Below are 12,993 nucleotides of genomic sequence, written 5' to 3' on the forward strand. Positions count from 1 at the left end.
GAATCATTTATGGTGTCTAATTTCATGTCATAATCAAAACTTAGAACTTGAATTAAAATAGAACCCCACCCCCCACCTCATAGAACAGAATAAAATAGAATCTCCTTTTTCCCCAGTGAGGCTTGCTTCTGGGCTGTCTACTTGCTTTGGCCTTGATTCCCTTCCCTGTTGTTAGCCTTAGCTATTTATCCTTATCCCACAAGGATGAAGTTAAGGGGGCATGGGAGACCTGAGGATTAGCGGTCTTCACCCTTTGTCCATGTGGTCCAGATGAGTATTGGTTTAGTTTGTTCCAGATCCTATAAGGCTTAGAACTCAGATTAACTATCAAGTCGTCCTGAGCACCATTTTCAAGTGGCTTTACATGTGTGGCCACACTCATGCCTTTCCACAAAGACAGATTGCCGGCACAATCCAGTCTACAGCCCTACAGGCCTTCCCTGCTGGCTTTAGATCAGAAGCTGGCCGTTCCAGAGTATCTATGGCTGTGTACCAAGTGACTCAGTGGCTTCAAGTAAAAATGATTTCTTATATCCTGTGGCTCTTTAGGTTTGCTGAGTGCTGCCATGCCAGGTTTATCTGATACTACTCAGACACTGATAACATTGCTTCCTGCTAGAGGCTTAGATGGCCGGAGGACCCAAGATAGCCTGTTTTATTGGCTGTTGCTGGGGACAACAAGGGTGGAGTCACTGGGAAAGCTTGGTGGGTCTCTTCTGTTGTTATAGGGGCTTGGTGGCATGTGGCAGCCTTGATGCAGTGTTCCAAGAGAAACAGACAGAATCAAGACATGGCAAATGGTCAATGGGATTTGTAGTCAGTTTTATTTTTTCCTTCGCATTCTATTTTTTAAAGATTTATTTATTTATTTATTGTATGTGAGTACACTCGCAGATGATTGTGAGCCTTCGTGTGATTGTTGGGAATTGAATTTTTAGGACTCTCTGCTCTCTCCGGTCAACCCCGCTCGCTCAGTCCCTGACTGCTCCGGCCCAAAGATTTATTTATTATTATACATAAGTACCCGGTAGCTAACTTCAGATGCACCAGAAGAGGGCGTCAGATCTCATTACGGGTGGGTGGTTGTGAGCCACCATGTGGTTGCTGGGATTTGAACTCAGGACCTTTGGAAGAGCAGTCAGTGCTCTTACCTGCTGAGCCATCTCGCCAGCTCTTTTCTCCACATTCTAATGTGTGCACATGGAGGTGGGATGGAGGATGATGCTTGATTTGGTCCTCATCTTCCACCTTGTTTGAGGCAGAGTCTCTTGCTTGGTTTCTACTTTGTACTGCAGGATGGTTACCAAAAGAATTCTGTGTAAGGGAGGCTCAGGGATTACAGAGTATTGTGGTGCAGGCACAAACTTTCTTTTTTTTTTTTAATTGGATATTTTTTATATTTACATTTCAAATGTTATCCCCTTTCCATGGCTCCCCTCTGGAAACCCCCACCCTATTGCCCCACCCCACCCCTGCTTCTATGAGGGTGCCCTCCCTCCACTCCCGCCTTTTTGCCCTAGCATTCCCTTACACCAGGGCATCAAACCCACACAGGCCCAAGTGTCTGATGTCCAACAAGTCCACCCTCTGCCACACACCAGCTGGAGCCATGGCTTCTTCCATGTGTACTCTTTGGTTGGTGGTCCAGTCACGGGCAGCCACGGGGTGGGGGGAGGGACTGGCCGGATGACACTGTTGCTCCCTGCACGGAGTTGCAAACCCCCTCAGCTCCTTCACTCCCTTCTCTAACTCCTCCATCTGGGGCCCTGCGCTCAGTCCAATGGTTGGCTGCGAGCATCCGCCTCTGTATTTGTCAGGCTCTCTGAGGATTCGAACTCAGACTCTCATGCTCATTTGGCAAACACTGAAGAGTTATTTCACAGGTATGTGGTCAGACATTTTTTTAAAAGAGACATTTTGGTTTTTAGATTTATGCCAAACTCCAATTTACCGTGTCCCTATAACAGCAGGAGAGAGCCCCCTCCCCCCGAGCTTTCCCAACCACTCCACTAAAGAAATCCCCTCTCACAGGACTTGACATCAGGCAAGCGGAAGACCTGATGGACACATAAAACTGTTTATTCTAAAGAAACCCTCTATAAACATTCTGAAACCCTGTGTGCCAACAGCGTGAGCTGGTTATTGAAAGTCATGTGTGTATTATTCCATTGCAAATTCTTTTTCTGCGTGGCTTCATTTCTCCTTTAAAATGCAGTGTTTATTGTATTGGGTGACTTAGCCAAAAATCCCATTTTAATATTTTACTATATTTACTTGACAAAGATGTCCAAAGGGAGCCTGACTTCTGAGCAAGTGGTAACTCTGGTTGCAGCCACAGAGTCCCGCGGGCCAGGCTCCTCAGATCTGCCACCTGCTTTTGTCAAAGCCTTACAGGGTGATCTCAGCAGTGGGCCACAGCCCACCATTGAGAGGACTCTGCCCATTCCATTTTTGCCTGCAATTTGTCTGTAGTTGCTAACTTCCTGTAAGATGAGGTCAGCCTGGGGCCTCTCAATGAGTGTTAGAGAAAGAAACAAAAAAGAATATTCTTTCTTCTTGCCTTTCTTCCTTGTCTAGTTTTAGTTGCTAGTGAATAAGTATATGATACTCAGTTTGCTCAGGTTGCTTTTCAAGACCAAGAGGAAACAAGCCGGAACACAAAAGGCCTTTTTAATTTTTATTTTACTTTTTTACACCAAAAACAGTCCAAAAAAAAAATTCTGGAAGATCCTGGACTGAATTGGAAATACCACTTTCAAAACGCTTTACTATAAAGGGAGCAAAATGTTACTTGTATTTTGTTACTGATGGCTGAGTGTTTTTTTTAATTTTCATTTTTTTATTGTAGCCTACAACATCCTAATTTAATATAGTGGTATTGTTGCAGACAAGGGAAAAATTAGTATTTGAGCTTGTCATGTAAATTTAAACAAATATATAAAATAGTTGAGAGAATTAGTGTGCTGGCTAAGACATGTCACACAGCAGTAGCAATCAGGAACCTAAAGACAAGGGACTTGCATCCACACACCTACTAAACGCAAGTCCCCAGAAAGCACACCGGGTATGGCCTGTGTTCTTGAAGTCTGCCCTCTCCTATTTGTCCTTTTCCTAGCAAGTTGCTTATGTAAGTTTTTAAAAATTCTTTATAGTTAAACCCTTGTATTGCACAAATATACCTGAAATCACATTTAAAAACTAAAAGTTGGGGGTAGATGCTTTTGGCAATAGTTTCTTGTCTGGCTATGACAAAAATATGGGAGAGGGGAGTTAGAGGGGGGACCTGGGAGGAATGGAGGGAGAGGATGCTGCGGTCAGAATGTATTGTATGAAGGAATCCTCCTCCTCCTCCCCCCTCCTCCTCCCTCTCTCCCCCTCTCCTCCTCCCTCTCCCCCTCCTCCTCCCCATCTTCCCCCTCCTCCTCCTCCTCCTCCCTCTCCCCCTCCTCCTCCCCATCTTCCCCCTCCCCCCTCCTCCCCATCCTCCTCCTCCTCCTCCTTGTTGTCATCGTTGTCGTCGTCGTCATCATCATCATCATCATCATCATCATCATCATCATCATCCTATCCCAGGCAGGGCAGTTTAAGAAAAGAAGGGTTTATTTGGGGTCACAGCTTGAGGTGAGGCAGCCACTTTTACTGAGCTTTAGTGGCAGGTCAGGGAGCAGAGAAAGAATGCAGGTACTCAGCTCTCTTCCCCCTTTATATTAAGTTAGGGACCCCAGCCCATGGGACGATGCTGCCCACGTCAGTTAACCTATGTAGAAACACCATCACAGACATGCCCTGTCGCTTGTCTTTTTGTTGATTCCAGACCTGAGAAGTTGCTAACCAGTACTGACCATTACAGTAATCATGGAGAACTTGTTTGAATTTTTAGTTCCTTCAGATTCTCAAATATTAATCATAATAATTTTGTCAGATAATCAAATAATAACCATAATAATTAATTATGTCAGATTATCAAATAATAATCATATTAATTATGATATAAATAATCTTCTTTTTGTCCTCATTATGATTATGATGGTCAGAAACAATATTGGCATTTACCACAGTGGCTGAGATGGGGTAAGCTGTCAGTGGACAGGAGCAGGTATTATGGGAAAGATAAAACATGCTCTTCTGAGACAGTTCAAACAGGGATGATTGGTGTTAACCTCAGTGTTATGTATTTCCATCACTGTTTTTATGTTAGAATCAATCTCAAAAGGACTTTTTTCTTCTTATTTTAGAAGACTCTTGTAATGTTTCTTCCTGTCATCTGTCCTGGAAAAGGATGCTTATGGAGGCAGAAAGCGATCCACTGGAGAATGATAATCTAACGGTGACCCAGATGGATTAAAGGACGGCGAGGACAGGATGGATCTAAAGGTACCCACTGATTTCTAGAGGATTTCAGGAGGAAAAGCCACATGTCAGGTGATGATTTAGAGTTAATGGGAAAACCCAAGACTTTTCAGTTACTGAGGGATGGAACTGAGATGATGTCTGAGGGATAGAAGCGAGATGATGTCTACTTAGTTATTCACAGGGGAAGGTTGAGTCTCCACCTTTACCGTGAGGGGCAGCCATGAACATATCCTTTCACATGAGAGGCACAGATATGGAACCCTTGGGGTTCACATATTGGGAATGATTTTTTGTAGTCAACTATGGCTGAGGGCTACCTGGAGGGTGAGTAGGGTATCTAAGGATGAAGGTTGAAACAGCAAGAAACACTAAGAAGGGGTAAGCTGTCCAAGTAGTCATCTTCAAGAAAGGCCAGTGACTGAAGACTCGTGAGGCAGCAATGATTCGTGATCCCCCTAGGAGGACAGATACAGTGTCTCTTTGCAGTAATTTCTACCAATTTATCCCGAAACTGGCACATTTGAGAATCCAAATGGCACACCATGGATAACTAAGAAAACCTCAATAATGTGCTGATGAGGGTCTGGTCTACTTGAAAGTAATTGCAGGTATTATCTAAAACTGGACCACATGCTGAGACAGACAGTCCCAGTCAGATAGCCACAGAAAGATGAGTTCAGGGTTAGGTGAGATCCCACGGGACAGGTGGAACATTGCAGCCACTTACAATGTCTTCCAGGTAGAAGGTGGAGGACGGAGGGCATTTTTGAAAATCCTAATGGACAATGAGGAACGTTGTGAAGGCAAGGGCAATGGAGGGTTTTTTTCTTTTTTCTTGACTGAATCCACTTGATTAATTAATTAACACTCCATATTTTATACCTCTCCCCTCCCCTGTCCACCCTCCAACTGTTCCACATCTCCACGAGGATGTCCCCAACCCCCACGGCACCTGACCTTTAAACTCTCTGGGGCTTCCAGTCTCTTGAGGGTTAGGTGCATCATCTCTGAATGAACACAGACCTGGCAGGCTAAGATCAAAACCACAAGTGACAACACATGTTGCAGAGGATGTGGAGAACGAGGAACACTCCTCCATTGCTGGTGGGATTACAAACTGGTACAACCACTCTGGAAATCAATCTGGAGGTTCCTCAGAAAATTGGAAATAGATCTACCTGAAGACCCAGCTATACTACTCTGGAGAATATACCCAAAAGATGCCCCACTATGCTACAAGGGCACATGTTCCACTATGTTCATAGCAACCTTATTTGTGATAGCCAGAAGCTGTAAACAACCCAGATATCCCACAACAGAAGAATGGATACAGAAAATGTGGTTCATTTACACAATGGAATACTACTCAGCAATTAAGAATGAGGACATACATTTGCAGGCAAATGTATGGAACTAGAAAATACCATCCCGAGTGCAGTAACTCAGACTCAAAAGGACATCCATTTAATTTATTATATTTCCCGTTTACAATTGCTTCAGTTAGTTCACTGAAAATTCATAAAATATAGAGATCACATTTACTTTCATATTTAACTCCTTCCAGATCTGCCCCTACCTCCTTGCCCATCTCTTCTGAACTTCCTTTATTTCTTGTCAAAATGTAATACCCCACGGACTCCAATTTGTGCTAGCCATGTACTTTTGGGTGTGAGGCCACCCACTGGAGTGTGGTCTCCTCACTAGGAGCCACACCCTTAAGGAAACTTGGCTCTCTCTCCCCAAGAAAGCCACCTACTGTCCATGGCTTCTCAGAGTAGAGGCTCAGGACCTTCTTTCCACTCCACACTAGAATGTCACCTAGCTTGATCTTGTGCAGGCAACCACAGGGGCTATGAGTTCATGGGTCCAGTAGTCCTGTCACGGCCAAAAGAGACTGTGTTGCTCTGATCCTCCCCGACTTATAGCTCTTAACACTCTTCCCACCCCTTCTTTCATGTTGGAGCACCTTGAGGATGACTTGTCTTATAGATGTCCTATTTGTGAGTGGGTATACTCCACAGACACTCACTCACTTGGTGGAAGATGTTTCTGTGGTCAAAGAAACAGGCTCCAAGTGAAAAATATTAATATCAGAACCCAAGTCTGTCGGAGGTAGCCAAACCATAAATCAACAACTGGGAAAGCCTTCTGTTTTAGTTCACAATTTTATTTCATTTCAGACTTCCTATCCAGTCTAGCATGTCTTACAGTTAGCATGCAAGGTGGCCCTTCCTTTTGATCTCCAGCTGCTGGTGCTGTCTTGGGAGACTGTGGAATCCTTGAACACGGGCCTTCCCTGTTGCAGTTCGGGCCAAAGGATTGTAATTTGGGGGTCATAGCCCAACCCTGTTTCTTGTCTAGGTCTTTGATTTCCAGATGCAGACATGATACAGCCACTCACCTCCTGCCTATGCTGCTACAGTTGTGGGCTACTATATCTTCCTTGCCAGGATAACTGTATCCTTTCAAACTATGAGCCAAAATAAATAAATCCTTCTTTTCTTAAAATTTACCTTTCAGATACTACCGTTAGCTCTATTAGCTTGCCCCTGGCTTGTCTTCACTGTCTTGGTATGGTTTTCAGTTGGACTGCAAGAAGTCCCTTTGATGAAATTCTCCTTCAGGCAGTTCTGTTGAGCAATGATCTCAAGTTGGCTTGCATACCTTTCTCATCTCTGCTCTGAAATCAGTAGGCACCCCTGTGCTGTGTGTGGGCTAAACAAGATAATCAAATGCAAAGGATGCAGGCATGAGATTCACAGATAAGTACTTTATGTCATGTTGGCCCCAAGTGTTCTGGGGGCATGTCTCTGTTCTCTTCTGAACCATGTTCTCCTTCTATCAACTGAAGTCACGCTGACCAAGGAACCTTGTGACAAAGATGATATACAGAATGAGAAGTAACTGCCTATGGATCTCGCTTTGAGGTTATGTCCCAACTAGCCTGCTGTAAGATGTCAGCTACACCACTCAATGGGGGATACGTGTCCTAAAGGTGGGTAGAGGAGGACTGAATTGCACTGAAAGGCAATTTGGAGTCCTTGGAGCAAGAAGACAAGCCAAACCAAGCTTGTCTGGGAAAGTCTTTATCCTTTGCAGATTCAGGGCCAGAGGCCGGCTTCTGCTGGAAATGAGAGCAGAGTGGGGTTAGGGCCAGAGACGGGTGATAGGTAATTAGTATGGAGAAGGTTCCAGAAGGATGGTAGCAACCAACCTCAGGGCACTCACAACCTGGCTCCTGCACTGGGTCCTGAATGTATGGGCGTGTCTGCCTGATGTGGAAGGCCAGAGGCAAGGCAGATGTAGACTTTGCCAAGTGAGCCAAGGGTTCTTCAAACATAAACGCTCAACGAGCTTTCTTCTGGAGTTGATCCAAATACCAAAAATGTATATAATTTTTGAATCTTCTCCATTTTGTGATGGGGAAGAAGCTACATCTCTTGTGGGAAGAAAGGAAGAAACAGGGCTACAAATTGAAAGTGTGTTCTTGCAAGAAAGGGAGCTCCAGCGGGCTCCGAGGTAGAGCAGAGTCAGTTCTTGATGGATAGGGAAGTGTGTTAATGTGCAACTTAACTCAGAGGCTTTGAGCCAGAAATGAGATGGCAATGATGAACACAAATCATTATAAGACCAGGCTCCCTGAGAGCTGATTCTGAGAAAGACGTGCCCTCAGCAATGCTGTTTATCAAGAAGCAATGGAAACACAATTGAGACTATGGGGAGACGGGGTGTCAGTGGGGTGGCATCAAAGGCCCCAGCTAATCTCATCAGAGATTGGTGATGGGATGAGTCTTGAGACCCCATTTTCAGCAAGCATTTGAGGCAGAAGATCCGTGGCCGAGGTTTATCCTTGGGTAAGGGTGATTCTCGTGGAGAAGTACAGTTCTGAGCCAGGAACAAAATCATGGCTAATATGTCCTATAGCTAAAAGTGAAAAGAGCAAGCTGACCTACATGGCTCATTTCAGGGACCATTATCCACCCTAACTGTCGTTGTCCCCTCTAGTCAGAGTGACTCAAGTCAAGGACTGGTAGCATTCAGCATAAGTCTACCTTAAGTTATGCAAATTGCTGTGCAACTGTTGCTTTAAAAAGGCTGCTAATATTTTTGTGTGCCTGTTCCTGAGAACTTGATCAGTCTGTTAGCAATTGGTATCTTCTATTTTAGAATGAGGTTCTGCACAAATAACCTATCTATCCCTTAGTGAATATCCATCCAAAGGGAAAAGCAGGAATAACTCCACGATACCAGTTCTACATCAAACGTTTTTCTCCCCTTATAGCTCTCATCTAGAGACATGTCCATGCATGTCAGTTACATAGACAGGAGACATTCAACATGCCCTACCTTCAATTAGGGGAAGGTCATCACTGCCTTTTGATGGAACTCACTCCTTATGACAGTAAGTGTTTGTAGATGTTCTCCAGTCACATTTGCGAGGTGCCCCAAATTAGATTTGCATTGTCTTAAAAGGATATTTATTCAAAGTCTCAGCTCCAGAGTTTCCCTGTCCCTGTCTTGGCAGCAATTAATAAATGAAGCATGCAGCACAGTTGGTCTAGCAGGGTGTTAAGAGTAATTGTGTTTTGGGAACCAAGAAAAACATTATGTGCGTGGTACATGGATACTACATTAACTGTTTCTAGCTCTATCAGATAGATAGAGTGACACCCTAATTTAACACACAGTGTTGCTGAAAGTAAATATGAGATGGTTTGCTCAAGCACATGCAGGCGGTAGGCGGCTGAGCTATGGTTCAAAGGCTGGTAGTTTTCTTCAACGCTTGAGAAGTTACCCTAAGACATCCTTACTTCTCCCTTACAGTCTCAGTCATCAACTGCAATATTCTACAAGGCAATATTCTACGACTAAATGCTTTGAGATTCAGAAAATAGAGTGCTCTTAAATGTAAAGAAATTTAAAAAATGAAATAAGCATTTTTTCAATAAAGCATGTAGAATTAGTCTTTAAAGCCCCTTTATACCCCACCTGCTTTTCATTTCAAGTCTAGTTTGATATCAGGGTGACTCTCAGTGCAGACCCTCCATCTGAGGGGGGCCCAGGGAAGAACCTTTAAGTGGAGAAGTTAAAATATCCTAACATACCCCAAAGCCAGAAAGGTTCACAGTTCACCATTAACGTGTTAGAAAAAGATCACATTGCGGCAGCTGCTTATGCGGATTACCTAGTCTAGCCATTCTGCTAAGGGTAAAAGAAAAAATAACCGTCTGAGTTGTGGAAAGGACAAAAAGAAAACAAGCCTTGGAAATATCAAGTTGGTGCTTGTTGATGGAGCTATGATTTCCCGTTTGTTGCTCCAGAGGACTCAGGTGAATCTGAAACAATGTTAAGATGTTTCCCAGACTCCAGGCAGTGCAAGGGTCACAAGGCCTTGAGTTTGCTTCTCCCAGACCCCTATGCTGTCTCCAGAACCATAGCTCCTTCCCTCCCTCCCTCCCTCCCTCCCTCCCTCCCTCCCTCCCTCCCTCCCTCCCTCCCCCTCCCTCCCTCCCTCCCTTCCCTATTTCTTCATTCCTGGAACATTTTACAGCTCATCCAAACCACACTAGAAAAGATCAATCCCTTCTACGCAACTTCTTCAATTTTAATACTTTGCGTGCGTGCGATTAAATATATTTATATATGCTACCTTCAATTAAGTTTTCAGGAATGTCAGTGATACTTTGGGTGTGCGCACATGAGTGTGTATGAACGTCTGTGACCTTTTAGGATTTAATGCACGTTCTACAGCATTAATTAAAATGTTAATCTTCAAAATATTACTACTGAACTTAGTTTTATCTCGTGTTGGGGATGGAGCCCAGATCTTCAAGCATTCTGGGCAAGTTTTCTATAAATGCTCAGCCCCTCCACTGTGATAATTGTACAGTTGGATTCTTCCCTTTCCTCATTTCGTGCTTATTGTTGGGACTAATACGAGTAAGGAAAACTAAAGAAATCTGGTCCTCAGCAGACTATTTCTTTGTACAGATTATGGTAAAGACCTATCTCTGATGCCATGGATACCGTTTCTATCTATTCACCTAGATTCTGAGATGGGAACAATACATTTTCCTGGTTTAGAGAGCACTAGAGAGTAAGAGTTCTAACATAGGGTATAGTGTTTTGCCACAAGGAGCAAAACTGTCAACTTAGTTTGAGGATGTTTATGAAAGACTATGAGTTACCTGTCAAGGATTCATGGGCTGAACGCAGGACATTGTGTCTCGTGTTCTTCTTGTTTACAATGTCAGTGTTATAGGCTACTGTGGTGAATTGCTTTCTCAACGGGAAATCTTGGGTTCCTCATGCATGGAGAGAGGTGGCATGGAAGAACACACAACTGATGTCACCTTCAGAAGGCCAGCGAGTTCAGGGTGTTACTCTTGGAAGATAAAGGAGAAGAAATCCCTGTGGCAGACCCCTTGCTTTATAGTTTGCATAGTATATTGGCGAAGGCTTTGCTTTGCTCCTGTAGCTTACACCTGGACTACAGTGGATAAACAAACTAGGGGAGACCCTTCCAACTTCACGGGGCCCACAGAGAAAGAATCTAATGTCACTTTTCAAGGATGTCCCTAAAGATCCAGAGTCCTCCTCTTTTCTTGGCCTGTCATATGAAAATAGGGTTTTTGTTCTCATTGTCTTAAGTTCCATGTTATGCATCAAATCCAGACTTCAGGGTCAGGACAAAAAAGGGAAAAGGAACACATTTTTAAACTTATATTTTCTCGCTTGTAAGCAGCAGTATTTAAAAATATCCTTTCCAGAATCCCACATAATAGAGGTTCTTCTATATATCATTGGCAAGAACTGCTTGTTTTACTTTGGTACAAGTGAGTTTGGGGAGATGTTTTCAGAAGCCACCTTGATTTTTTTTAATGGATAAGGGACGAATAGAGGATAATTTTTGGATGGAAAGCCAAGATTTAGAAGGATGGTTAATGCCAGTGGCCAAGAAAGAATGCACCCTTTATTTCTTCTTTTTATTTAGTGTTTTAAAGATTCACTTATTTCATTTTACCTGTACCAGTGCAAGTATGTGCACCAGAGTGAATATCGGGTGTCTGTGGAGGTCAGAAGAGGGCACAGGAACTTCTGCAACTGGAGTTAGGGATGGTTGTGGGTGGTGATTCAGATGCTAAGAATGCAACCAGGGTTCTTTGTAAGTGCAAGTACTCTTAATGGCTGAGCTGTCTCTCCAACCCCCTTTTTCTTTCTTTGAAGGCATTATTCGTGGTGTATTTTGTGAGGTGAAATGTGCCACCTTCTTTAAAGTTTCTATCCCTCTTGCTCTAGATCTTTGTGCACATTGTTAGCCATTTTATCAGGTCCTCCTTCGTGGTTTCTGTTTTCTGGGCCTGAGTTTTTCTCAGACAAGACCACTTTCAGAATCTTTTATCTGACAAATAGGAGAAAGTCGAAGGGCTATTTAGAAAAAAAAAAAAAGGCCAAAATAAATTGTCGTGGGTTATTATGTCTACGAAATGGGCTCTGAGACCCTGGCATCAATCTACAGGCCCCTTGCATAGATTTTTTTTTTTTTTTTTGCATCTGGCTTTCTATTCCCTCTCCTAAGCTTCAAATTTTAGAACTCCCTTCCACCATCTCCCACAACCCAAAGTCCTGCCTTATCCCCGACTTTTTATCTCCATCAAAAGGAGAGCGTTCATCATCAAAGGCTGACAATCGGCCAGGTGGGGAGATTACTCCTCACCTGAATAAGGATAGCAAGGCAGGGACTGTGCCCAGTCCATTACGGAGTCAATTCGTCTATAAATAAACCTTATTATCCCCACCCTCTTGGAGATGTGGTCAATAGAGATCCCTATCTAACTGGTGGAGGAGCCCAAAGGTTTGAGTCAGAGGTATGCCACACTTGGGGATCAAAGTGTAAGCACAGGCACACAGCGACTTTTGTAAATGACATGGCTAGATGACATGACTGTTATTCATACATCTGTCTACTTAGATTTTCCAACCCTGGTCATGCCTAATTTCTAAGGTTCCATTTCTGTCTTATGATTTTTGCTTGATATTTTTTTTTCCTGTAAAAGTCTATTCTGTGGGCCAAATTTGGTCTGCTATTGTAACACGGCCAAGTCCATTCAATTAACCTTGACAACTGCTTTCTTCTTCCTCGCCCCGCCCCTATGGCAGAGTTTAGCAATTATGATAGTTGCTTCCCTGGACAGGAGCATGTTAGTTGGCCTTTTTATGAGGCAAATTGTCTGATGAAGGGAAATCTGTCATTCCAAGATTTTTTTTTTCAAAAATAACTTTTGTTTTCTGGGTTCTGCTTGCTCCAGCTCAGGAGCGTAACCAGACACACCTCTGAGACCCAGGATTCAGCCATGTGTAGAACTGTTCTGGGGTTCAGTAGGCCAACATTTCATCCTTAGCCCTTTTCTGACCTTTGCCTGTAGAGAAGATGGGAATCTTTTTAAATACCAAGAAACCTTTTACTTGTATTTCACTTATATTGGTCACTGGCCATTAAACCTTCAGCTCCACTGTCTTACTCCAATACACCACAGCCCTAGAGACAAACATAGTCCATATAACTATTCTTTTTCATAAATTTCAAAGTCCAAGCTATTTTTACCTGCCATTGCCTTTCAATGTCCCATTGTTCCAACC

General features: G+C 43.5%; 1 long non-coding RNA gene across 1 annotated transcript in view; it reads left to right on the forward strand.

The window, feature by feature from the left end:
- The first annotated feature begins 105 nt into the window (after positions 1–105).
- Positions 106–12,993, forward strand: part of 4930544M13Rik (RIKEN cDNA 4930544M13 gene) — a 90,595-nt gene continuing 77,707 nt past the window's right edge. The window contains exons 1-3 of the long non-coding RNA NR_045976.1: positions 106–514; positions 1,818–1,883; positions 4,236–4,374. This is a non-coding gene — a long non-coding RNA (RIKEN cDNA 4930544M13 gene). The remainder of the gene's footprint in view (positions 515–1,817; positions 1,884–4,235; positions 4,375–12,993) is intronic.

The sequence above is a fragment of the Mus musculus genome, chromosome 13 (genome assembly GCF_000001635.26).
Source record: "Mus musculus strain C57BL/6J chromosome 13, GRCm38.p6 C57BL/6J".
In the NCBI taxonomy this organism is placed as follows: Eukaryota; Metazoa; Chordata; class Mammalia; order Rodentia; family Muridae; genus Mus; species Mus musculus.